At 45.1% G+C, this 27,708-nt stretch overlaps 1 protein-coding gene across 4 annotated transcripts in view; it reads right to left on the bottom strand.

Annotated features, from left to right (window-relative positions):
* Positions 1-27,708, bottom strand: part of DAAM1 (dishevelled associated activator of morphogenesis 1) — a 652,790-nt gene that overhangs the window by 239,910 nt on the left and 385,172 nt on the right. The gene's annotated exons all lie outside the window — the stretch shown is intronic.

Below are 27,708 nucleotides of genomic sequence, written 5' to 3'. Positions count from 1 at the left end.
TCTGGAGAGGACCTTGTCTGGAAGTTCCAACTGGCCAGTTACTACTGGAGCACTACCAAGATTGATGTGAAGGTGGCTGTCCTCTGGCCGAGAGTGGCACAGTGGGCAAAAAATTAAAGATGCACTGGAATGCAGTTGCAAATAATTGCCAGTGCCTGAGATGAATTCAAGCATTTCACCTATGACCATATAGGTCTGCTCTACAGAAGTAACATTAACTGTCAATGGAAAATGTCAGTGTCAGAAGCCATTAATAAACTGAGTTTCAACACCCTCCACAGTTAGAGTTCTACTATGTCTTGGCACCCAGGCAAGTGCTGGCATTTCAACAGTAATTAACAACATGAAATATGCTACAAGTAACTACCAAAAAGAACTCACTATAAAATATGTGCTAAAGAGGGAACTAAGTTAAAAACTGTATATTTTGTGCACCGTCGATTCATGCACAAATTGCAGGAATAACACGATTCTTCAATATATATATATATATATGTACCTTTAATCAACTGTATAAAACGTGTGGTCAATTGTCTGTGTGTCTCGGGGTCCTCTGTGGTTGGCCATCTAGTCAAATACCCAATGATATGTTGTTTTCTTGCTTCAGGGGACTAATAATCCAAGCAAAATGAACAGGGTACTCAACAGAGTACATAAGATTATGTAGCGAGCTATTACACAACAGCAGAGTAACTCTAGAGGCTTGGAGGTGGAGGGAGGGGTAGAAAAGTGTGTGCGTGCATGTGTGCATAAATGATCATGTGAAAACCTGGAGGGGTCTCTACTGACAACTAAGACCATGCTGCAGAATTAAATGGCAGGTAGCTAAAAAGTCAGTCAATAGGGTTGTTCATTGTAATGGCCACGGTTTCTGTAACTGATTGAACCCCTGATGTATACAGCATTCTTGTTGTGAGCATGGCAGATGACTGACAGTTCACTGAATGAAGATTGTGTCTGGAGGCTTAAGGCCGTCCAGATGATGGATGGCTCAAAAGACCACAATGTCTTCAATGGGTGGACCCCTGGTTCTATCCTGAACAACAGGGCACAAGAGAACATGATGGAAGGTGCTGTCATGGGTTAAGTGTACATAACCACTTAGAAGAGTAGCCAATAATTTGGAATAAACTCTAACACACCATTTGGCGTAAAGCAAGGCACAAGTCTAGTCCAGCAGATGAGAAGTCTATGAATTAGACAAGTGGCAAGGACATGACGGAGAGGACTAGCCTTGATCCTGATCCAGTCTTGCTTCCTTTATCACACAGGCAGGGATTCCGGAGTCTATCTACTTTTGTTAGTCTGTGCACGGAGGATCCTGTGCTCTTCACTTAGGCATAGACGCATCAAGCGAAATTGCGATCGCAATCGCTGCGAAACAGCGATTGCAAATTCCACTTCCACAATGCATCAAGTTGAAAAGCAACAATTTGCGAATTCGCAAAACAAAGAATCGCTAAACCCGTCCAAACCCCCAGTGCGATTCCTTAAAAGGGATTCTCCACATAATCTGCGAATTTGATAGCGAATTCGCAAACAAATCGCTATCCACATGCATCAGCAATCGCAAATAGCGAAAACACCATAATTCGCAATATAAGAGTCGCAATTTAAGGAGAAGCCAAACCAGGTGGTAACCATGAAGTCAAATTGGCAAAATAAAGAGTTGGAAATAACAAACAGGTGTTGGCTAAATCAAACACACTTAAGGAGACTCAATAGGAGCATGAGGAAAGTCACAATGGCAGGTCTATACATCGTGGCAAGGCGGCTGAGGTTCCAGGCTGCAGCCCAGAACAGACGCAGGATCCATGAACGTATCTTCCGGCTGCGGATTACACTACTGGGACAGACTGAGGAGGAGATCTACTCCAAATACAGGCTCAATGGGGCAATGATTAAGAAGCTCATCAGAGACCTTGACCCCCTGATGCAGCACCCAACACGGAGGACCAACGCCGTGCCCACCCATGTCCAGGTCCTGTACTGCCTGTACCTCCTGGCCTCCGGCAGCTTCCAGAGGATAGTCGCAGTTGCAGGGGGTATATCCCAGAGTACACTTTCACGCTGCCTACAGAGTTTCCCGGACGCCATGCTGAGCCGGATACATCACTACATCACCTTCCCAACAACCCAACAGAACTTAATGCAAACTAAACTGGATTTCTATCATACCGCCCATTTCCCCCATGTAATTGGCTGCATCGACTGCACCCACATACACATCTGTCCACCCGCAGAGGCCGAATACATGTACCGGAACCACAAGTCATATCACTCCCTCAACATTCAGGTGGTCTGCAATGCGAAGACCATCATTACAGACATTGTGACAGAATTCCCAGGGAGCACGCATGATTCATTTATCTTCCGGCACAGCGGCATACACACCCGCCGGGAGCCTGGTCAGGGGTGAATTTGGCGAGGGACATCACCTAGGTAAGTACACATGCCCACATACAGTCCCACATACAGTATGTGAAGACCATGTTGCTGCGCATAACAGGCACTGACCCTCTGCTCCTCCCTTCAGGTGACAGCGCCTACGCCCTCCGTGAATACCTCCTCACCTCATACCTCAACCCAGCAAGACCACAGGAACGGAGGTACAATGGTGCGCATGTGATAGAGCGAACATTTGGCATGTTAAAGAGTAGATTCCACATCCTACACAAGACTAGCGGGGCCCTCAAATACCGGCCCGAGATATGCTGCCGCATCGTGGCCGTGTGCGCCATGCTTCACGATATTGCCACCAAGCGGAGGATACCTGTTGAGGTGTCTGGTAGTGAGTCGGAGGGGGACAACCTGCCACCTGCACATGTGCATCCTGCACACGGGGAGAATCCTGCTGAATGTCACAGGCGCCGCACGCACATCAGACAGAACTATTTCTAGTGCATCCATACCCCTCACACAACACTGCATTCATGCAAGCCACATCAAAGATTGACATGAGGATGATTTGTTGTCAAAATAAAGCGTGTGTTTATTTCACACAGTCTCAATGTGCTTCCATCTGCAACAAATAAGGGTACAGCTTTTAAACATCCAAGGTCATGTAACCTGAGTTGGTGTGCATGGTTGCCTCACCACGGCACAGCCTGAAATGTAATGGAACTAGCGCCTCCTGCCGCGCGCACCCGGTCGCCTCTCACCCTCCACGTTAGGTTGGTTCTGTCGGGATGCAGTGTTGGGCTCGGCACTGCGCCTCCTGTCTGTTTGCACCGGCACAGACAGGCTGCTGAGGCTAGATGCCTCTTCGCTGGCATCCTTCCCCCCCCTTTGCATTGCTATGGTCTGCCGCATGTTGGTGCTCCACAACGTTGGTGACCTGCTCCAGGGTTCTAGCTACGTCAGTACAGCATTGGACCATCTGGATTTTCATGGTAAATGATCGAGAGAGCTGGGATGTGGCGTTCCCGATCAGGTGATTTGAACGGGTGTAGGCTGACAGCCGTGTGAGCAGCTGCCTGTGGCGTCTGTGGGTGACATCCTGCCGCGCTACCATCAGCTGGTTGCTCTCCTTCACCGCCATGGGCAGTTCCTGCACACTCTCTGTGAGGAGAATGATGTGTGCTGTTTTGTAGAGCTGCAGTTGCATTGCTGCCATGTGCTGCGCCTGTTTGCGGTGCACACGCAGCGTCTGTCCCTCAATGCCCAGGCCCAAGTTGTGTGCGTGTTGCTCCATGGCTGCTGTGGTGGGCACGGAGCCCTGCTGCCTTGACCTGCTGCTGGTGTGGGCCCGCACACTTGCAGTGATTTGTGTCTGCCTCCTGGGTGGTGGGGGGGTCTGCTCCACTTCCTTATGTGCCGAGACGTGGTGTTGTGCTCCGCCTGTAGCTGCAGGGGTGGCCCTGGGTGTCGGTGCAGGCTGCCTCTCCCCCTCCGTCTCTTCAGGTGTCTTCGCATGTGGAGGATGTCACTGTCAGGCGTGTCAGTATCTGCAGCACCTGAGAGTGGATGAGTGCATGATTACTGGTATGATTAAGGCAACTGGGATGTTGCAACATGCATGCAGGCTCACCATTGGTTAATGTCTGCATTCCCTGGCTGGCTTTAGGGGTCTGTGCATATTTACAAATCTGGCTGTGTTTGGCTATCAAGGCACCTTTACACACTACAGGTTCCACAATGCATTTGGGCGTTTGGGAGGAGGAGGGACTGGAATACTGTGCTCACAAATATGGATAGCACTGGGGGTATGGGCATTGTTAGGGTACGGGATCGCAGTAGCATGCCTCTTACCTTGACTTTGGTGTGTGGGGTGGGAGGTGTCCAGTTGGCTAACGCCCACACAAGCCTCAGGGTGTATGGTGTCCTCCACTAGGTCCTCCATGGGGGTGTTTTCTGGGACTGTGGAGTGTCCCCCTCCCGTAGCAATTCTCTCCCCCAGTCTCTCAGCTATTTGCTCCTTGGCACGGCCTCTGAGGTCGTACCACCTCTTTTTTAAATCATCGATGCTCCGGTGGGTGATGCTTCCCGAACAGTTGGTTGTGGTCCCTGCTCACTCCTTTGATCAGGTACTCAAGTTCTTTCTCACTAAACTTGATTTTGCGCTTGCGGGCTTTTTCACTTTCTGCAGCTTCCTGGGACATTGTGGTTTGATTTCCACTCCTGTATGGGCACTGCAGGGTGCGGCTCCTGGAGCTCAGTGCTCTGCCTCCTCCTGTATCCAGCTCTGTGCTATGAATGATGCATGGAGCAGGCTACTTCCTGGTTGTGATGTCATCATTGGGCTCCAAATGAGACTTCACGTTTTTGCGATCTCGCAATCTGTGAGATAGCTATTTGCGAGATCGGTAATTGCGAATTCGCAATTAGGCTGTTGGAAACAGCCAATTTTCCGATTTTGGAGTGATTTCTACGGAGTCGCATTTGGCGATTGCGGGCAAGTGCGAATCGCAAATATTTCGCGTTTTTGATGTTGCATCCCATTCTGTGAATTCTTAATAGCGATTCGCAGAATGGGTGTTTGATGAATCTACAGGTTAGTCATTTTCGGGTGAAACTACAACCATCGTGAGCTTTACAGCTCTTACTGCTTGCAAAGGAGGAACTGTCACAGCAGGAGAAATGCTGGTAAAATGAATCTGATGTGTTAGTCGGAGAATTCTATATTATAGCCGTGGGTTGTTTTCCATATGGAAGTTGCATGTCTCTGGACTTTTTACTTCTGTATTTGTCTGTACTAAGGAGGTCTGTAAGAGTGCTGTTGTGCAAAATAGTCTCAAATCAGCCAGTGCTCAAGCTCCTGTGATGTCATTAATAGAATGGTGGTGAAGACAATGTTAGGCAGTTAGAAGCTGGAGGCTGAAGAGTCAGGAAAGCGAGTAGGGTTACGGGACAAAAGATACAGACTTTTCAAGTACCCTTGATAGAGGCCTTTGTACACATTGACCGCGATTTGAGGTAAAAGAGGTACAGGCATTGCTTTGTTTGTATGGAGTGTAGTCAAAGAAAGAACTCTACAATAATAAGAGCAGGAAAAAGAAAATACCTATTTGTATAAATTCAGCTGTAGAATCACCACAGTCATATGGGAAATGAATATATCCTCCATTAGGAAACAGATGTAATCACCAAGATCTGGTAAAAGAAGCATTTGCAGCAGCTTGAACAGCAAAGTGGTGTGCCAACACAAACGCTGGGGTGGGGGGAATCAGTGGAGGGAGGAAGGAAGGGGAAATAATAAAATTGAAACACTTCCCTACCACTACCTCGGTGCTCCACTCCCAACGCTGGGCAGACTGCACAGGCTCCCAGGGGCCAATCACAGCGCTGCTCTCAATGGTAATACCAGCATGAGAGCAGTGCCGTGATTGCCCTGAGTGGGCTGACTTGACGCTCGCTCAGGTACAGGGAGTCTGTGCCATTTCTCCACACGGTTGTGCGACACAGCTGGGTTGGAGAAATGTAGGTGCGCATGTCGGTTTGGCCGTCTTAAGACGGCCGGGAAAACCGGCATGCACACTTACAGTGCATAACTCCCCTCCTCCCTGCAGCTGAGTGATGCTCTGTCAGGATGGCCCCGCCAACAGTCTTGCAATTGGCTCAGTAGGAAAAATAAAATAATGATAAACTGGTTTTATTATCATTTTATTTTTCAGTGGGGCGACGCTCCTCCACCCATGGAAAGAAGGTATTACCGGAAGTAACTAAGTGTTCTATTACATGCTCGAAACGAGTTTCCTTAATGTCCGATGGACCATCTGGAGGGTATGTTGCTGATCTGGAAGGGACGTTGCTCAAAGAAGGTCCTCACTGAGTTTCAGAACCAGCATGAATTCAGTGTCCGCGTCCTACACAGAACACCAGGAGTCTGAGATTTTTAGCCACCAAGTTTGTCATTATTGACCCAAACCAGATCTAGTGCAACATGTCTTTAGTACAGGTTAATACAAAGCGGTTTCCCATGGGCTTCAGAGGAAAAACCACTGATATTGCAAATGTAAGAGTGACCGTGCACAGCATGGACTGTTCAATGGGTTAAATAGAAGTTTATTACAACAGGACTCTGCTTAAGAAGGGAAAACAAATAGCATAGACTCAGTTTCTAAAATTGTGCATAGTTTAAAGCACAGACTGTATAAGGATGGGCTCGAGATTTGAAATCTCTACAAAAAGGTAAGGGGGGCTATGATTCAACGATAAATTATGAATCGAAGTTCAGATGTACGACCATTTTTGCATGCGCAAACGGGTTTGCAAACCTGTTTGCGCATGTAATAACGGCATAGGGAATGTACAAACCCTATTTTGCGACTCACAATTAGGAAGGGGCGTTCCCTTCCTAATAGCGAGCGCAACCCTATGTAAGAATGATTTGCAAATGCAGTGGAAAATATTTTTTACGGGCAGGCAGTGGTCAAATTGAAACTAAAATGTATCAAATTCTTTTTTTTTCCAATCCATCTCGTTTTGGTTTTTTTTAAGGAAAACGTGCTGCATTTAAAAAGATAAAGTGCTTTATTTAAAAGCAGTCCCAGGCATGGTGGTCTCCTGGGAGGGCCCTGACAATCCCAATTGCGCAAATGACGAGAGGCTCATTAATATTCAGGAGCCTCTCAATTTGCGACCCCATTGGGAATCGCCAATAGTGTGAAATACACTGTTGCACATTGGAAATTGCGCCTCGCAAATTGCGAATCGCAAAAATCTCGCAATTTGCGAGGCACTATTTCCACGGTCGTACATCTGGCCCAAAATCATGGAGTTGACGAAAGCACAGTGAGAAGAGCACTTTCGGTTGGCAATGTGAAATTGGAAGTGTAATAGTGCAAAAAAAAAAAAATATTTGCAGTGCATGGACAAAAACTTCGTTGGATGAAACAAAAATAGTCAATTTCGTCTAAGAATGAATGGGTGACTCCAGAGACCATATCCGTTTTGCATAAAAACAACAGACAGGAACCTGGGAAGGACAGATTAGCCTACGCTTACCTTGTCACATTGTATTTTTTTGCCAATCTTTAAATTCAAAAACGTCATTCCAGCATTAAACAAAAAAAAAATATCAGGAGACATAGAAAATGAAGACATTTTTGGGGAAATCTCGGCTCTCCCAGAAACACTAGCCACGTGGACATAACCTCAGGGTGCCTTTTGCACGTGGCAGGCAAGGCCCACAGCAAGCGTCCAGTAAAACATTATCAGTTCCTAGACAACTAAAACAGCTTCTCTGGCTCATTCTCTCCAAGAGAGTAAAAACAGATGATGTTCCACAAAACAGCCCTTTGAAGAGCAAGTGGAGGTGCTGGTTCCCTTTGTACTATTAGCAAGGTAGGTGCTATAAATCAACATCAAACGCTTTTATCGCCTGCCTGGAACTCAGCCCTTGAATGTTAACTCCTGGAGCTAATGAAAGGTTCAGTGGTTCAGTGTTGCAACAGCCAAAGGCGTAGACTGTTTTATTATTAACTGGTACTGTACACATTTAATCGGTTCCTCACATAAGGCAAAGGAGGTGAGCAGGTTACGTATCTGTGACTTCTGTTCTCAGTCGTGGTATCGTCCGTACATTGACTTGTTGCTAGCAGGGGAAGTCCCTAAATTAATAAAAGGCTTGGGTGTGTAGACAGGTGAGGCAGTCTGTAGTCGGCTCCACTGACTGATGAATGGGCAAGGCTCTCAGTAACCGGTCCTACAAGTAGCGATACACTAGTTGCAACCCAGAGTGTGGAGGTGGGCACCGTCAGAGCCGTGCAATTTATCAAAATTCTCGGTGGGTAGATTTCAGGCCAAATGTCAGATGCTGTCGGCCATGCACCATGAAATATTTTTTTCGTGTGTTTTTGTTGGATCGTGATTAGAGCTACACATCCTCTCGGTAACAGCTGTCTAACGTCGGGCCAGGAGGACTACTATGACAAATGTATAGTATAACCCCCGACTATGTGAAATAGTTTTGTTGTAGTTCCTTTAAAAAAAAAAAATTATACCACACCTTAAAATTTATACTATCGAACAAAATTCATTACGTACTGCATAAAAGTGACATAGACAAAAGGCACTAAGTCGATCGAACATGTTACAGTAGGAAAGCCATACCATTTTATTATCTCATCGGATTCTTGACCCACCACCGATGCTATCAAAACAGCCCCAAGGGTAGCAGAAGTTCACCAGTGGTTCCCAGGTATGCCTCCGCTTCCTCCGTTGCTCGCAGAACCTCAGGATCCCCATATCGAGGCTTCAGATACCACAAAACTGATACCGCCACTCTCTAACAGTTGGGGCTCTTTTACCAACCAGCTCTGGGCTATTAATAACCTGTCCAAGACGACTGGCGCCATCACTAGACCGGTATTGTATGGATGGGGTGCCTGCACAAATCCAAGTCTAATAGCATTTGTGTTGGCAGGATACAAGTACCAATCATTTGACTTATTTGCAGAGTTTCGCTTTAATTCCATGCAAACTCTCTCATACGGCCAGCCTAAAAGTCTGTCATGAATCAAACATTCCTATACCTAAGGTGAGCATTCCTGCTCAAGATCTAATGTAGCCGATAAGTCTCCCGTTAGAAATAAGGTGTAACCCGCTGTAGAGCCTGAATTTGTGGCTTTTAATGAGGACTCTTAGGTTTAGATCTGACCTTCATCCTCCTGCAAGTTTGTTTTTTTTTTAAGCAGAAAGCAGCTTGAGTACCCTCTTTCCCCGATTCCTAGGGCTTATGGACTTTCTAGCAAGCTCATTCGCTGCTCAATAAGTACCTCTATCTCTAGCTGCTGCAGGCGCTTCTCTGGGATCATCCTAGTGGGGGGTGGAGATCTTTAAGCACAAATTCCAAAGTTTGACTTGAATGCACTATACTGTGCACCTAGTAGCCTAGCTGTTTTTTGCCACCCATGAGGACTATTACAGAGAAGTCTTCTTATCTGAGAACAAAAATACAAAGATTAACTGTCAAGTCAGGCTAGCTTCATGGTAGGCCAGCATATGTACCAGATTCAACCCCAAATGTTCTGTGCTACCTTCCAGCATTAAGGATAACCACTCGGATATTTGATTGTGTAGGAGGAACATTCTTGATAACTTGGTAATCCATATAGGTCTGGTTGGTGGCTATTGAAAATGTACGAGCTCACAAGACAACTGATGGATGGTCCCATACTTCAGCAGCTGGTTCCTTGTGGGAGACTAACTTGCAGGGCTTTTTACTGGACATCAGTGAGAGGTTTTCGTACCACACACTTGCTCAGCGTGGACTAATAAGGGTTACTATGCAACTTTCCCACGTTTTCCCCCTGAAAAACTGGCAATGAGTGGTATGGAGGAGGTACCATTGGGTGTGATGGCAAATTTCCCCAACCTGGAGTCTTAGGATCTTTAACTTAAAATGTCAAAACAGAAGCTTCACCTGAATATTTTCACTCTGGCTGTCACACATAGCTATTTGCAGTTTGTTCCCAAGCATATAACTGCTGAGCATAAACGTGGCTGTTCTTTGGAAGTAAACAGAGCCATCATTCATTAAGTCATTTCATTCTTAATGTTTATTTGGACTAGCCATATTAACCATAAAAACAAATATACTGAATGTATCCAACTGAGCAAACACACCCTATTTAAAGAAGTGTAGCATCTTAACACAGGGATGCAATAGTGAGACCTACATATTAGAAAGGTGGGTAAGACCATGCTCACTGCGGATCCTGTAGAAAAGCACTGCACCCATGTAATTAAGGCAACGCTCTCGTTCAGGCAGAATTGTGAATAACGTAAGAATCCCTTAACCAGAGTAGCAGTGCACCTCAATATCGAAGAACAGGGAGTAATTCCTGTTCAGTGGTGTCTTCCGTTGAAGCACATCTCACTCCATATACCTATCAGAAATTATATACGTTTCCCGACAGATCACCGTTAACCGAGGGCAAGTGCCTTAAAAAGGTACTAAGAAAATTAAATAGGTTCTAGGGGTGGAGAGGTAACCAGCGAAAATCCTGGCAAATGAGGTAGAGCGTAGCTGAAGTTGTGCAAAGAAGTGAAAAACAAGTAGCATTCTACAGCATAGAGTTAAAGGGGCAAGAAAAAAGCAAATAAACCACCATATTACATACATATCGGTGAGCGGTTCAACCCGCAGTAAGAGTGCCCGTACACAGAAGTAAAGGACTTGCACATTTCATCAATGTGAGCTTTAGGCAAGCTTTAAAAGTTAATTCTAATCTCCTCACTGTTATGACAAATGTATCTAAGGGGGGCTGGGGCGGACTGCAGGAAACAACAGGAATCACTGGTGTCTGAAGAGGTTAGTCACAGGAAACAAGTGCACATATCCATTCTCTAATGGCACATGACAGCTGTTGTCAGATTGACTCTTGATACAACAATTGACTCTTGTTGTCAGAGGTGGCTTTACATCCTCCGGGCTGATAGTACCTTCTGCAGCTACATCATGAAGGTGCTGAATCACCTGGGAAGGAGTATCAATGCACGGATCTCTGCATTAGACCTAGGGAGGGGCCAGATATGGAAGTTCCCACTTGGACGAATTAGACTGACTGAGATAGAAGAGATGAGAACCCCTGCTGCTGGAAACAACAACCTATCCTCAGACTAGTGGACAGAGACTGAAGAGGGTATGGAATTAATCAGATGCATGCACGAGCAAGTATGCCTTGTCACTTTGCATGCAACACAACAAATCCCCTTGCCCCCATAGTCAGCATCAAGAAGTGCTGTGTACCTTCCAAAGTGGCACCTCTAGGCTATTGAGTTGTGTGCAGTGCTCCACTGCCTATTACACGTATGTTATACAATTTCTAAATAAAATAATAAAACAAATCAACATTCCTCAACATTTCTTTATAAAGTTTTATATAGCGCGGCCAATCGTCAACAACATGGCAATTCCAGTTTCATTTAGCTTCTGCTTGCAGGGATTCCCCGTGTCAAGGCTAGCAAATTAAGAAAACAGGTGCCATCTGTGAACGCAGTCTTGGTTGGCACTATACTTCCAAGCACTGACTCAAACAGATATTGCTGTCATATTTAGGAAGACACCAATGCACAACAAAAGCAAAAATAAAGTATGCTACAAACTAGCAGAAAGTATACCTCAGTGCCCTGTGATCAAAGACAGCCAACAGGGCGTAAGGAATAGTGTGGCGAGAAGAGCCGTGCAGCGGAGACTACTCCGTGAATGAGGTACAAATTTGGTCCTTTAGTCAATCAACTGAATTCTTTAAAAAAAGTGTTTCTGACTCTCCGACCCTCCAACCTTTTGGGACTACATTCCCATGAAGGCTAAAGGATGGAAGAAGATGACAAATTTAACAGAAAGTGCAGTTTGTCTGTGGTGTAACTAATTCAAACAAAATAGGAGAGAGGGCCCCACACTGCAAGGGGACAAGGCACAATTTGAAACAGTAAAAATAAGGTTTCCCCGTGGGAAAGCTAATACCACAAAAACATACACCATTGAATCCAACACTAGACCTGGGCTCACCACAACAATATTGTGTAATCCAATCTCAGGACCACTTCAGTATAGGTAAAGACACTAGGTGACAGTAGAATCTGTTAGAGCTCTTCTTTTATTTTATTAATAATTATGCACCATAAAATAATACATATAAATCAATTGATACAATATAAACGTGTCAGTCTCTTGGTTATATTTAAAAAACATTTCCCCTTTTGGGGTGTATCAGTTAAAAACACCTTCATATTTTACATATATGGCACAATATAAACCAATTAACAATCCATAAAAACGCACAATCAAAAATGTATGATGCTGGGAGAGACTCAAGACAACATAATGGTCTATTCTCTGTTACTGATCTGTATCAACATTAGACATGATACTCAGACTAGAATTTATCTGTCATTGTATCAGATATGTTACAGATTCGGTCTCTTTTTTACCTCGTCGATGCATTTTGGTGGGTTTCTGTGGTTTCTACCACCCTTTTCAAGACAACAAATACATTCTCCCACGGAAAATACAGAAATAATTTTCTTTTTTTTATATTGAACAATCTAATGGCATGGGGTATAAAGCTTTGATGGGACCTGTAATTAACACTAGTGTTCCAACTGGACTCTCTTTTGATAGTGTTTCCACAGGATACAATTGAGTCCCTGCATAGAGTGATTCAAGGTAGGTCCATCATCAACCCTTCAATACTCTGTCACTCAACGTCCAAAGAGTAGAAAGATGCTCAATAGAAAGGGAAGATGCTATCCCCTGCAAGTACCTCTGAATAAGCAGAATTGGAGTAGGAGAGTAACGCCTGGAGGCCGGGAGGAAAAAGTTACCCCACCTTAGCCCTATTTTCAAGTGACAGAGTATTGAAGGATTCACAGACCTACCTTGATCACCCGGTGCAGGCCTCAATTTTATCTAGTGGAACCACTATCAAAAGAGTCTGGTTGGAACACTAGTTTTATATACTAATCCCATCGAGGTTTTATACCTCAAGCCATTGGATAATTGTTCAATTTAAAAAAAAAAAAAAAACATTCTCTCTGTATTTTCCGGGGGAGAATTTGCTGTCTTGAAAAAGGTGGTACACACCACAGAAACCCAGCGAAACTCGACAACGCGGTCAAAAAAAGACTGAATCTGTAACATATCTGATACAATGACAAATAAATTCTAGTCTAAGTATTGTGTATAATGTAGATACAGAACAGTGACAGAATAGACCATTAGTGTTGTCTTGGGTCTTTTACCAGCATCATACATTTGATTGTGCGCTTATATGGATTATGTTCATTTGTTTATGTTGCGTCATATATGTAAAAAATGATGGTGGTTTTTAACTGTTACACTCCACAAGTGGAAATTGTTTTTAAATATTACAAAGAGATTAAAGCTTTTATATCATATCAACTGATTTTTATGTACTATTTTCTAGTGCATGATTATGAATAAAAGCATAGAAAAGCTCTAAAAGATTGTTGTCACCTAGTGTCTTTTCCTACTGAGGATGGATTACACAATATTGATGCGGTGAGCCCAGGCCGGGTGTTAGATCGAATTGTGTATGTTTTTGTGGTATTGCCTTTCCCAAGGGGAAACTTATTTTTACTGTGCAACTAATTCACCAGAAATGGGGGATGGTGAAGTCAGGGGTCGTGCCATACAGAAAGAAACTGCGTGTCCTCAAAGTGAGTCATGTGTAATATATTAAAATACAAAAACAGCCTACCACATCCATCCATCAACTCTTTTCCAGAGATGGAAAGTCACAAGAGGATGGACTTGCCTCACATGACCACGTTAAATGTGCGCGCTAGGGGCACTGAATCTTAAGGTCACTGGGGTTTAAGAAGTGCACATGCCAGCTGTGGGGATGTGACGGAGGCTGACAATCTGTACATTTAATTTAGACAGCTAAGACACGCGGTCAGTTTAACAAGGGTCAAAAGGGCAGGAGAAAGTTCAAAGCACGTTTTGGGGAGAAACGCTTTGTAGTTCCTGAACCGAAATGAATAAACATTGGCAAAGCTAATAGATAGGACCTTGGAAATCCTGTGATTTTTAAAAATGACCAAAACTGCACCAACAAAAGTTGGTGTGGTACGTTTGCAAAACAAATTGTAAAAATGACCCATCGAAAACATGTGTTAAAAAAATATCAAAAGAAAATAGAGGTTGGCCTACAATTCTTGGCACTGAAGTGGACTACTTTTTAGGTGAATCTGAACATGTGCAAGAACCAAATGCAATCCCTCACAGTGAAGTCAGCAAGCGGCTGAAGTGGGCTAAACCACTACCAATGTATGCTGTGTCGGGCGCAAACAATGTGAACGCACATTGAGCAGGCGCCGGCTGGTGGATTAAGAGCATCTATTTACATAAAGGCATGCACTTTTATTGCGATTTTTTTGGAGGGGAAACATGAAATAACTCCTCAAGCCGTCTCTAAGCCAAACCTACAAATAGCCTAATCCGAGAAGTAGAGACGCACATATGGTTTTGATGTTCTTCATGGCGCGCTGAAGGTAAAAGCTGAGATGGGGTCCGCCATAGTGGCATACTGGAGGAGGGGTGTACCTTGACATTGGTGTGAGGGTTGATGTAAAACGTTCCAGCAGGGTAGTAGAGACAAGCCCTTGGGAAAGAAGCAGCTGAGTCCACACGATCAGACCACGAATAACCAAAGTCAGATCCACATTGATTATGAAGCCAAACATGCACCAATTCTTCTCAAACTGTACAGGGCCACTAAGATTGTAAGTCATATTTCAAAAGACAAAACAAAGCCAATAAGTCAAGACTTTTGTAACGATGTGCTGTTTGTATTGCATTTGTATTTTTTCCTATATTTGGAGGCAGCTGTTGCAGTGGGGTGCTAGGACAATGCTGCCAGGTGGGAGTGCTGTGACAGAACAGTGATCGGCTGCAGTGCACTGGTGAGGTATGGTAAAATTGTGACTGTGGATGGAAGTGCGAAGTGGCAGTGCAGGGCAATGGTGGAGTGCTGTGGGGTTGTTTGGAGGTTGCAGCATGGTGCAGGGAGGTGGTAATCTGATGGTGGGATTATTAATGTGGTGTCGAGCTTTGACAGGGGGTAGTGACGTGTTGTGAAAAAATTGAGATGACAATACTTTCCTGGAGGGTAGGGCTGTGTGTGAAGATACTAGTAAAGGGGTGATCGAGGGTAGTGGTGCAAAAGAGGTGGGTAGCAATACAGAGGTGAGGGGGACACGCAGTGCTGTGGTTGCTGGTGGAATAGATGTACTGGTGGGGTAGTACTTAGGACACTTGAGTGATTCTAAAGGGTAGTTTTGTGGGGGTGGTTTTGTGTTAGCTTGTAGCACAATATTAAGGATGGCAGTTCAAATCTGGAAAAAAGCAGTAAAGTCCTGAGGATTTATCTTGGTGCTGGGTTTTGTACTGGTGCTGTAGTGGGTAAGCGAGTGATGATGGTGCGATCATGTTGCAGTAGTAGTGTGCTGCAGTGGTTGTACAGAGTCATACACGGATGATGATCTGGTTTGTGGTCGTTATTTACTATTGGGAGGTCGTAATGCAGGGAAGCGTAGTACTCTGGTGGGAGGTGGTGATGTGACAAACAGTACTTTTAGATGGCAGTAGTGACAGTCACCCTGGCTATGTTGGGGGTCAGGCACAATGACAACCCACAAAAAGGTCATCACACTGCTAAAGCTCTCGGTCCCTGGATCAAAGATGCCAGGTGCCTGGAATGTAATTTTTGTGGTGGATGCACAGATAGTGCAACCCTCAATTCCACAACCAAAAGTCAGTGTTGTGCGAGAAGCTAAAGAGCTCTCTTGTCAGGCATAAAAAACAGAACACAACTACTGAAACAGGTTGTCCTCATTCATTCACAGTGATTAAATCAGTCTTGATTTATTCCAATTGTGATACACAGTTTAGGCGTATTCATTACAAACACAAGACAGGTATTAGAGCCAAATACATGGCTTCAAAAAATGATGAAAACAGGACTGGTGAACTACTCTCATCCAATATTGGAAAAGGTATGGTTCCTGTAAGTAAGCCCTACAGCAATTTCACCCGTGTATGAAGGCAAACGGTTCAAAACATCCAAGATCACTTGTAACATGGAAAACCCCTTTAAGACATGTATGTGTAATAGGATTTCAACCTGCATAGAGTGATGTACCAAGCATACCGAGACGGTAACGCAAGTAGAAAACACTGACAGAGCCAATGGGTCTGGTGTTGGCAGCCAGTCTCTTGGCTTTATAAATGCTTGTTTTGGCATGTTTTTTGTAAAAACGTGTTTGTGAAGCAGCCAGGCCCTTGCCAATGTAAAAAATAAACACTGGCTAAAACCAAAGAGGCACACTTTTTCGTAGCAGGGCCTGGTAGTGAAAATAACTACTTTTTGGGATGTGCTCTATGTGAACGAGCAGAATGCTGCCACTCAGTGTTTATGCAATGAAGGGGATTAACCCACTGCGCTAAGCTGCTGCGGGTGAAACAAAAATATGAATGACACAACAACAGACCAATGAATGATGAGGCCTGGCTGAACATTCCTATAGGTAAGTATATTATACATACAAATGTAGTAAAAACAAAAGGTCTTGGGCAATGTTTGACCTGACAACGCCCCCCCCCCCCAACCATCGAGTGGGTAGTAGAAGATGCCCAAATCTGAGGTGCAGATGGCCAGTTATGTCCTAGGGGGCTGGGTGATACTGTACGAAGGGCTTTAAGTGGGCCGGGTCCTGCAGCATTTGCTGGGCCGGGTCCCCATCGGGGTCTCTCCCTTCTCACCCTCACGAAAAAATATATCTGAACTCTGCAACTGTAACACCCCTCGCTGCCTTTGATGCAACTTCAAAGAGACTCGTTATCGTTCTTTCATAGTCTCATCATTTAAGAACTGAAGCATTTTCAATGTGCTGCACAACGAAGCCATAACTGTTGCTTATATATGTTATGCAACTAACAACCACTGACAAAGCCAATAGTCCTGGCTTGTTGTAGGTGTAATGTTACTTGTTGTATTATATACCTGGATGCAATGACAGAAGCAGCAAAATAACAGTCGGGCGGCACACTATGCTAAGCACAGATTTTCAGGTTGAGTGTCTTTAAGCCACGCCCTTAATTACATCGGCCACACTCCTTTGAGAGAAACCCCCCCCCACCGGTTTTACCTTCCACGTAAAGCCCTGACTGTACGTACTGCATTAGGTTAGATGTACCCCGACTTTATGAAATAACATTAATATATGAAAAGTCTTGCAGTGTGCAAAAATATATATATACATGGTAATACTTATTTTCCATTCACTAACTCTGCTGGAGGACAACGGTCCAAGCATTGTGGAATTTCTCTAGCTTGCAGACACTTTTATCACTGCTTCCACTGCTGCGCACATGCTACGAGAAACACTTTGTGCGGGCCTCAGAGTGCAAGTGCAGTGTCAAGTGCAGCACATGCTAATGACGTGAACAGATTTGAAGGGCCTTTCTCCAGCACTGTACGAATACTTCTATCGGAATAAAAAATATATCGTTGGGGCGGTGGGTCCTTAAACTGCAAATATTTCATGAAAAAAATGCAGGGCGGCCTGAGATTTCCTTTTCATTGTGTTTACATTCGCTTGGAAACATGTATGATTGATGGCTGCGTCTGGGAACTTAAATCACCACACAGGACACACACGTCTAAATATCTCCTTCCTCTCTTGATGAAGCAGGCCCAGGCTACCTTCCCGGCAGCTGTGCTTTCGGAGAGCTCATCAATTTAAGGCATATCCGAGCGCTGGTCATCGCCAGGGGAAGCGGCGGCCCGTTTCCTTCCCCCGGCCTTTAGTTGGCAAGTCCCGCTCCAACATGGCGTCCCTGGTGACGCACTCTTCATCCCCATTCCTGACAGGCTTCCAAACATCTTACAGAGACGCCGGACCAGTGCATGTGCACAACACATGTTCATATGAGGCTTGAGGGGAAATGAGTTTACACGTGGCCTGTTTTAGAGGCAACAATGTGCCGCATAAACACCTCGTGGCAGGGTGTGACTAAGTTGCATTCTAGTGGGTGTGAGGTGGAGGACCAGACAAAACGGCGGCTTTCTAACACGCCCAGGGAGGACTCGGACGCGTGTCTAGTTTTACAGGTATTGACGAGTGTCAGGTGACAAGGCTTTGGACAGACTCGCTTCCGGATCACACAGTATTTACTGCCTGTTTCGCAGGACACGTCACATGGCATTCTCCCCCTGCTCTTCTGCTTTAACGCATCTTGGCCGTGATACATTTTTCGATGTGTACTTGCAAAGGGTGTCCTGGCTCAGACTCGAGTGCCTGTGCTAGGAGACAGCCAGACCATGACAAGGCCTGGAACAGCATCAAACTTTGGCTTGGAATCCTAAACCAGGGGTTTTAAGAACTCATTAAATAAACTGTCCAGGTGGTGCTAATCTGCACATGTTCCATGTCGTAAATATGCTATTTTGCAGCACATTTTTTCTCTGCCTTGGTTTAAAGCCTTGGTGTACCGCCCATGTGGAGGCAGTTGTAACGTTGAGTTTTCTGGCACAAAACAGCACAGACGGCTGCAAAAAGATGGAGCAAGAGAACAGAATACCATTACAGTTTTTACAATGATGCAGATGATGCTGTACAGCATTCGGTGCAAATTAGCACCAGACAGGCAGTCTAACATCTGTAATCCAGCAGTATATTGTATTTACAGCTGACCCAGCTCATATCTTCCGGGCCCGATAGTTTCACACATGGCATTTTCCCTCTTACAAGGACATTAGCATGAACGCAATTTTAGGGGGCCGGCTCCACGACAGATAACTTCCAAGGCAGGAGATGTGATCACAGACTGAGGTGATTACCTTAAAAATAGGAAGCCTAAACCTTAACTACGCGGTGCCTTCAACTACGCCCAAAGGAGACCTTCACAGTGTATATGAATATATATATATATATTTTTTTTATTTAACCAGCCATAAGTTCTGAGTAGGAGGGGCTTGCAATCACAAAGGTATAAAAGTAAACGACAAACTACTAGTCCCAGTGTGCCTCATGCTGATTATCTGCAAATCAGGCCTAGTGGAGTTTTACACAAGCGACAGAATGGTGGGATCCTAAATTGCAGTTTCTTCTTGTGCGTCACTTCTTCTGCTCTGTCTTACAAAACAAAGTCCCAGGAGTGATTTTGTAAACAGTGAGTCATATGCAAGAAAACCCACCGGGCTAATTTCATTAATTGCTTGGCATATCATTTACATATATCTTCAACGAATTTCTTTGGGTGGAGAAAGAGCAAAACGGTGTGTGTAATGGATGTGGTCTAGTAAGAATGAGCCTCTGCCTGGTTTCAAAACACATATTGTGGGCTCATGAAGAACATACAAGGGCTTGGAGCACACCTACTGATTATAACTGGTTTACTTTCCTGTCAATTTCATTTGGCTTCTATTTATATGATGGCTTACTCAATCGTGTTTGCCCCTCTCAGGGAGCATTGCCTCTCTACCCATGTCTTTGATTGGCTGGTTTCTTTGCTTCCTCTGCTCGCTTTTAGAATACTACTTTTTTATTTTTGTTTATGCATTGCATGATAATGCATGTGTTTTCCAGCGGTCTCCCTTGTGTGCTCCCTCCCCCATCTCTGCCCATATACTTCTCTCCCTCACTTGACCTCGTGCTCATCTCCGTCACCCGTGTGATTTCGCCCCAGTGCTCCATCTTGCTCTTTTTTGCTCTCTTGTTTCTTCTCCCCCACCCACCTCCTCATTACACGCTAATTTATTTTTAATATATTTATTTATTGCTTACAAAGTTCATTTGAGCTCCATTTTTTTAGATTTACAGATCAGTAAATAACAAAGTTTCCTTTTTTCCAGGCGCATGCAGGCATGTTGAATTCATGAGCTTGCCTACAAAATGACGCAGCCACTGCGTCATTGCTTTTTTTTTGTAAATCCTTGCTGCACAGCAGCCACGATGCTGTACAACATGGCAACAAAACATTAGCAAAGACTATTGGCCTACATGCTTTGTCTTTTAAAACATTTTTTTTTTTAGATAAGCCAAGGAAATTTTGTAGTAACTACTCATACTCAACAGCGTACGTAAATAAAATATAAAACTTTTTTTAAGCTTTTTATATCCAATGTAGTTAGCAGTAAAATCACAAACAATACTAAGTGTGGTCTATGTTTTGCTCCTAGTGATGTGGGGAGCCACTTTAATTTCCCAAGCAATGCCTTAAAACCAATGCAGTTTAGGCTTCAGCACAGTTTCCTGCGGTTTGTATACTGTTGAATGCAAGACACTTCACTCCAAGTCAACTTTCCATGGAGAGTCAAAAGTTGCTGGTTTCTGATAGCGTTAATATCATTTTTCGGACAGGAAACTAATGTCAAGTCTCTCGGCAGATGCTCTGCACGCGTTTTTAACAAGCATCCAAGAGAAGATTGAGTGGCTCTGCTGAAAAGGGGTGATCACCAAAAGTTGACCACTTGCCAATGTAGGTGACTACCACCTCCATGTTCAGGCCATGACATGACAGCTGATTGGTGGTATCCAATTTACAGTCCTGGGGTACAGCACCCCAAACTGGGTATGCCGTGTATCAAGCCCCTGACTGGTAAATCTGTAGCCTGTTATCGCTGGAATTCTTCACTGCTTCCAGACTGAGAATTAGACCAAGAGGAGGAAACTTTTCTGAGCTAACACATAGATACTATTCAGCAGAATTCAAAATGCTAAATGTGCAAATAAAGAATTTTATAAAATTCTCACAGATTTTCGTAAACTTAAATGCACAGAATGAACTCATCCCATTACTCACGAATTTAATCAATCAATCAATCATAGACATTTATAGAGCGCTCTACTTACCCGGAGGGTCTCAAGGCGCTAGGGGGGGGGGGGGGGGGGGGTGCTGCTACTGCCCGAACAGCCAGGTCTTGAGCTTCTTCCTGAAGGCGAGGTGGTCTTGGGTCAGGCGCAGGTCGGGAGGGAGTTCCAGGTCTTGGCAGCCAGGTAGGAGAAGGACCTTCCTCCTGTTGTCGTTCTTCGGATGCGGGGGACGGCGGCGAGGGCGTGACTGGCTGATCGGAGGTGTCGTTTGGGAGCGTAGAAGTTGATGCGGTTGTTGAGGTAGCTCGGGCCTTGATCGTGTAGGGCTTTGTGTGCGTGGGTGAGGAGACGGAAGGTGATTCTCTTGTTGACCGGGAGCCAGTGCAGGTCTCTTAGGTGTCCGGAGATGTGGCTGTGTCGTGGGATGTCGAGGATGAGTCTGGCCGAGGCGTTCTGGATCCGTTGGAGTCTCTTCTGGAGCTTGGCGGTGGTTCCGGCGTAGAGGGCATTGCCGTAGTCCAGTCGGCTGGTGACGAGGGCCTGGGTGACAGTCTTCCTGGTCTCGGTGGGGATCCACCGGAAGATTTTCCGTAGCATGCGCAGGATGTTGAAGCACGACGAGGAGACTGCGTTGACTTGCTTGGTCATGGAGAGGGAGGAGTCCAGGATGAAGCCCAGGTTGCGTGCGTGGTCTGTCGGTTTGGGTGCAGTTCCCAGGGCGGGGGGCCACCAGGAGTCGTCCCAGGCGGAGGGCGAGGATCCCAGGATGAGGACTTCCGTCTTGTGTTTACTGACAAATCTTTACACAGTCAACGCAGACATGTTGGACTTCTATCGAAAACCACCAGCACCAACCCATTTCCAACAATCCCCTCCAAGAGGAGGCTAACCCAGCCTCTGCTTTCAGTCAAACAACTATCACGAAGTGAATTTATGGATCTTGTGAAAGTAAGCAGGCCAGCTGGCAGCCCTTTCGGTCTTTGTCCACCACAAATCTCCAAGGTTCTTTTAACTACCTCTGCTGCCACAACAGTAAGAAGAATCATCAAATATTCTTAAACTAAAGGAATCTTTCCAGAAGACTTAAAAAAAGCCATACATGTGTCCATTATTTAAGAAAACAAACCAGCAGCTGCATGATCCCAACAACTACAGACAGATTAAAAACCTGACCTTTCCTGGGCAAACTGTGCCAAAGAGCAGCATTTGACCAGATGTCACAATGCAGTGAAGATAACTCCATACTTTCCGACTTCAAAACAGGATTCCGTCCAGGAAGAGGCACATAATCTGCCCTCATTGCCAACTGGGATTACCTTAAAAACACAATACATTGGAATGGGGCGGGGGACAGGGTGGCTGCACTATTCCTCTTGGACACTTCAGCTGCCTTCGACACAGTGGACTAGGACACTCTAATCCAAAGAATCGACAAAGAAGGCACAGAGGGGACTGCTCTCGACAGGAATTCATCCTACCTTCAAAACAGGACAAATGTCATCCATGCTCCTCCTGTCTCATCCAAACCGTACTTCACACAAGTAGGGGTCCTCAAGCCTGTCATCTCACCCATGCTTTTCAACATCTACATGAAGTCATTAACGGGAATAAACAATTTCAGTTCACATGCTGTACATATGCAGGCGACACACAAAAGCTTCCAAAACAGAAATGCTCACATGTGGCAATTGGTAAAATGATGGCCCACTCTGCGCCTGGCCTGACGATCTGGGACCACCTCCTAAAGTATCTACGGAAGTAATTAACATGGACTCAAAGTTATCAATGAAAGCCTAAGTGGACAAATTAGCAAGATCAAGCTTCATTACTATGAAACCATGCAATGCATTTTCTTCCACCTAGGATTTCCACAGAAGGGCATAGCTATTATCTCTCTTGTACTGTCTAAACTTAATTATGCTAATGGCCTCTACCACGGATCATCTTTATCAACTATGAAAAAATTACAACAAATTCAAATCGATCAATCAATCAATCAATCAGGGGAAATATAAGCGCACTACTCACCCGTGAGGGTCCCAAAGCGAGGGGGGGGGGGGGTTATGGGTAAACCGCTCCATTCATAACTCTGGTGCCAGACTACTCATACATTTAAAGTCACAAACCCATATCTCCCCTAAAGTGTGGGCCCTACATTGGTTACCGGATGCAAGAAGATCCACCTTCAAGATGCTTTGTATCACCCACAAAGCAATACATGGACACAGGACCACTTTTGCTCAGGAACAAAATCCCTGAATACATACAACAAAGAAACCTCTGCTCCAGATTATCACTGTGCCTCAAAACCCCACCATACAAGAAAAAAAAATAAACATTGATGGTACATCTTTCTCTGTTCAAGGCAGTCAAACCTACGGAATTCATTACCCCCAAACATAAGATCCATGGTTCACTATCTTATCTTAAGAAGACTACTCAAGAGTTGGCTCCTTCCTACATAACCACCATACTCAAACAGAAATGTACAGCATATGCCTGTGTATTTAGATATGTGCATTTCTTTGTACAAATATATATAATACCTGTTGTAGGAAGCTGGCTCTGTATATACTATAACAAAGTAAGGTATAGTGCGCACAGAGTCCAGTGGATCCCCAGAGGCTTTACAGAGGTTTAAGTAGAGAACACTAATGCTCTCCTTTGTGGTAGTGTGGGTGAGCAGTTAGGCTTATCAGAGGGCTGTGTTAAGCATTAGTTGTGCACACTCAGACAAGGAATGATTACACATACTCTATGATTAAATTCAAGACCAATTGTTTGTAAAAATATTACGTCTGCATGTTTATAACTTAGGACCAAAGATACTTTACTGCAGAAAACTATAATTTTCAATATCACAGTTTTTCAGTATAAAAAGTAGACAGTGCATTTTTTAAATAATTTGATGTTAACCTATTGAAGTAAACCAATAATACAAATTCACAGGTAAGTACACAACTTACAATCCCAGTCTTCGGGTTTTAGGACCAACACTGGGCAAGGGTCAGGAAAGTATAGACTGCAATACCAGTGGCAATTGGGCGGCTGGGTGCAGAGGTCAAATTCGGTTACTGGGGCCCAATGTTAATCAATGGAGACGGGAGCACTCAAACAGGTGCTGGTTGAAGGTAGGTAAAATCAGAGTTGGGGGTCAATCTCCAGGGCTTTCGATCAGCTCTGAGGGGGCTATGAGAAAGTACTAAACACACACCCACAGTGGCACGGAGGCATCCAGGTGCAGAGTGACAACACAGCGTTGGGCACCCAATACAAATCAATGGAGAATGACTATTTCAAACAAAGGCTGCAGGCTCAAACCAGGGAGCTGGACCAAGGAAACAATGGCTCTGAAGGTAAACTGGGAAGCTGAAGAACTTAGGGGACACTTGTCAATTGAGTTCCCCAAGGCCTGGGGGCTGTGGGTGCAGAGGTGTCTTTAAACATCGAGAAAGTCTTACAGGATCCAGTCACGGTCAGGGGACCCTTCGTGTTGAGGCTGCAAGCATTGTCATGGAGTCCAGGAGAGGTAACTCTGGGGTGAACTCAAGCTCAAGACCGATGGGACACTTTGTCTCTGGCTGGAGGCGTCTGGTGTAGAGGAGAGTCCGGAGGTCTGGTTGTGTGGTTTTAGCAGGGCATTGGAGTTCTTGTTGGTGGATTCTTTGTGGACAGGGCCACTGTCCTCTGGAGTTCTTGGTCTTTGGGAAAGGCAGACAGTTCTCCAAAGGTTTTGGAGGTCGCTGAGCCCACATGATGAGTCGCTTTTTGGAGCAGGGTTCTTTGAGGGCTGCAGAAAGGCCAGTAGGGCTGGGGCCAAGTCAGTTGTCGTCTGGAGTCTGCAATGCTGGTACGGCTCTTTGGTCCTTCTCCTGTAGGCTGCTAGGAATCTGAGGAGTAAGGTTCAGGTGTGCCCCTAAAAACTCAATTTAGAGACGATACAGGGGCTGAAAGCTAGTAGCCAATGGGCTACTTACTTTTAGGATGATTACACCTTTTGTATGTCCACTCCCTATGGAGAGGGAGCATTCCCCTATTGGCTAAAATCCTCCAAAGCAGTATGAAGGATTTTCAAAGGATGGATCACTTCAGCTCAAGACACCTTAAGGGTGGTCATGGGTGAGGGGGGGGGGGGGGGAACATCTCTCCCTACTACTAATTTTACCGCCGACCTTGCAGCCAAAAGTGGGGCTTGGTCAGAAAGGCGGGCATCTCCACTAGCTGGAGAGGCCCTGGCTCGCATGGCTAGCGTTACAAACAGCAGGAAGCCTTTGAGGCTCACCGCCCTTCAATGCTCTTCATGCTTGGGGGAAGGTGTGAAGCATCTCCCCCCAGAGCAGGCTTTGTTTCTCACCCACAAGAGCAAAAGGCTCTCACCTCAGGGGTCAAAAACATATCTAGAGGTGCCAGGCTGGTGCATAGGTCATTGCATAGTTTTCAAATAAGTTATTTGATTAAACGCTTATGGGTCGCAGCTTTATTTGATCTCTCACAATATGTAAATATGATAGCATGTAAGTGCTTCACTCTTCAGACCCTCCAGGATATTACGATTTGCCCCCAAAAAATAACAAAAGCTGCAGTTTTGTAAAAAGGCTGCGCTTTTTACAGAAGTGCCCATGACATTCCCCAGCTTTGAACACTGAGCCAAATAAAAGCAGGGGGTCAGCGAGCAGGTGAGGTGTTTGTTTACTCACCTGCTGCATCGTATACCCCAGCCTGGAGGTGCCTGGAGAATACTGCTGCTGCTCGGACTGGGACACCAAATAGCAAGCAAGTTTTGTCCAGGCCCGGCAGGATATGCAGTTTCTCTGCTCCTCTTCCCCTCGCCCTCAGCGCTTCCATAATCCCAGCATATTCTGCTTTGGTGCTTGCGGGTTATGCAAATTAGCAGTGGCATAACAATTGCCTCTGTGGTGAGCCCCTCCCCCACCACCCGAGGTCCAGGGGACCCCCTTTTTGTAAGTGTATACACCTTTGTTTTAAAAGGTCATATGTTGACAGGAACCTTTCTTGTTTTTATGTGGCACTTGCAGCGGAGTCTAATTAGGACACAGAGGCTTGTGGGAAATCGCGTATTCCCCAGTACAACAATATTTGGTCAAGATCAGAGGAAGCAGTAATTAGAACTCCGTCTTCTGCTTTCATAATGGGCCTGTAGCTAGCTAGCTGAGGGCACCTCTTTCCCTCAGTAGGTGGGATTGTCAACAAGAAAATCGGTAGCCTCTTCTGGATCACATCGTCGCTTTTGGCAGCCCTTCGACTCGCCTGGTGTGCAGTGACAGTTGCAGTGCTTGGACAGTGACAAAGTGCCTGCTTCTTTCAAAAGTGCTGAAATTGTCCTAGCAAAATCAGAATGCAGTGCTGCTGAGCCGTGCCAGCACTGTAACAGTAGCAACGCAACAGTCCTGCTTCGAAATGTGGGTGCTGTAGCATTATTCCAGTACGAAAAGTACAGGCTAGGTGTGAAGTACCGGTACTATTCAGTAACATCAGTACAGACAGACTGGGAAGTGGCGCTAGTCTTTCTCTGATGTGCCAGTACTATCTCAGTAACATTTCAGCTGAGAAGGGCCAGGGCTGTCCCAATAACAGGAAGACTGACCTGATGAGAGGTGGTAGTATTCCGTTAGCTGTATATAGGTGCTGCGCAAGTGGGCAGGCTCTCTCTCATAACATGTAATATTTTTCTGCAGAGAAATTAAACTTCTGTCCCAGTAGCAGTAAGGAATACCAAGCAGTGCAAGAACTGTCTTTATTAAAAATACCACAGTCCTGCAGTGAAATGCAAATGTGTTGTATTGCACCTTCAGAGGCATTCACGAGGCATAACGTCCCAGTTCATGTAGGATACATCATCATTATGTCAGGTCCCACAAATGTTACAAGGGAGAGAAGATTGTGTAGGCAGGGCACAACACCAGGAACAAGGACTTATCTGCCCAACCCGTCAGACCCAAATGACTCTCACAGCCCACAATCTACACTCATATCCCACTCGCTCATCACCAGTGAAGCAGGTTGAGCTGTAACATATATGAGACGAGGTGATGGTGCAAGGTCAAGGTGACCTCTGACACATCTAATCTGCTGGAATATTTCTGTGATGCCTGGTGCTCTTCAGGAGGACAATGGGTACACGGCCTACCGAACCAGGCAGTGAATGGGTCACATACATTGGCGTAACAATGGCCCCCAGCAGTCCACGTGCTGCTATTCTATATACATTATTATAAGTTGTTATCTGTATTCTTCGCTTTTGTGTACCAGGCGGCAACACACAACAGAAATGTAAGTTTAATGAACATTTTGGAGACATGAGAAGAGATTTACTCCTTGGCAGTCTCTTTTCAAGCATACATTTTCTCAAATTGTATATCCCCAGTTTGCACTGTCGCTGACAATACACAATACATGGAGATTATGAGACTTTTTTTTAACATCACCAACTGTTTGCCGGTCTGTGATTGTTAATTGTGGGAGGTGATACAAATCGGAAACAGTTTTTTCCCCTAGTAAAACACAAGAGAAGGAAGTAGAAAATCAAGAAGTGGTCAGTGCACCTGGTAACTCATTGAAAGTGAAGAACAATGGCACAGTGGCTTTGCAGCTGAATGGCTACAGAAAGACTCGCTTTCTGTAAAGTACAATACTTTTTGGGTAACCGTTCCACTACGGATTGTTTCTATATTAAACAGGTGCCCCGTATTTTTTAAATGACTTTCTTTAACAGCCCCCCTACTTTGTGCATGCTGGAAATGACGGCGCACTGGGTTTCTTAAGTGTTTCCTCATGGCCAGTGCTCTATTTGATCTTTTTTTTAAAGAAAGCATGAGCCACATAAAGCTGCAAACGACATAAACAGCTTTCATCGCATCAGAATCAATCCCACCCCAGGACAGGACCCAGGCGATGTTTTAT

This window comes from Lissotriton helveticus, chromosome 9 (assembly GCF_964261635.1).
Source record: "Lissotriton helveticus chromosome 9, aLisHel1.1, whole genome shotgun sequence".
NCBI classification, from domain to species: Eukaryota; Metazoa; Chordata; class Amphibia; order Caudata; family Salamandridae; genus Lissotriton; species Lissotriton helveticus.
Note: the sequence above shows the minus strand (reverse complement) of the source record. Positions and strands in the feature narration are given on the sequence as shown.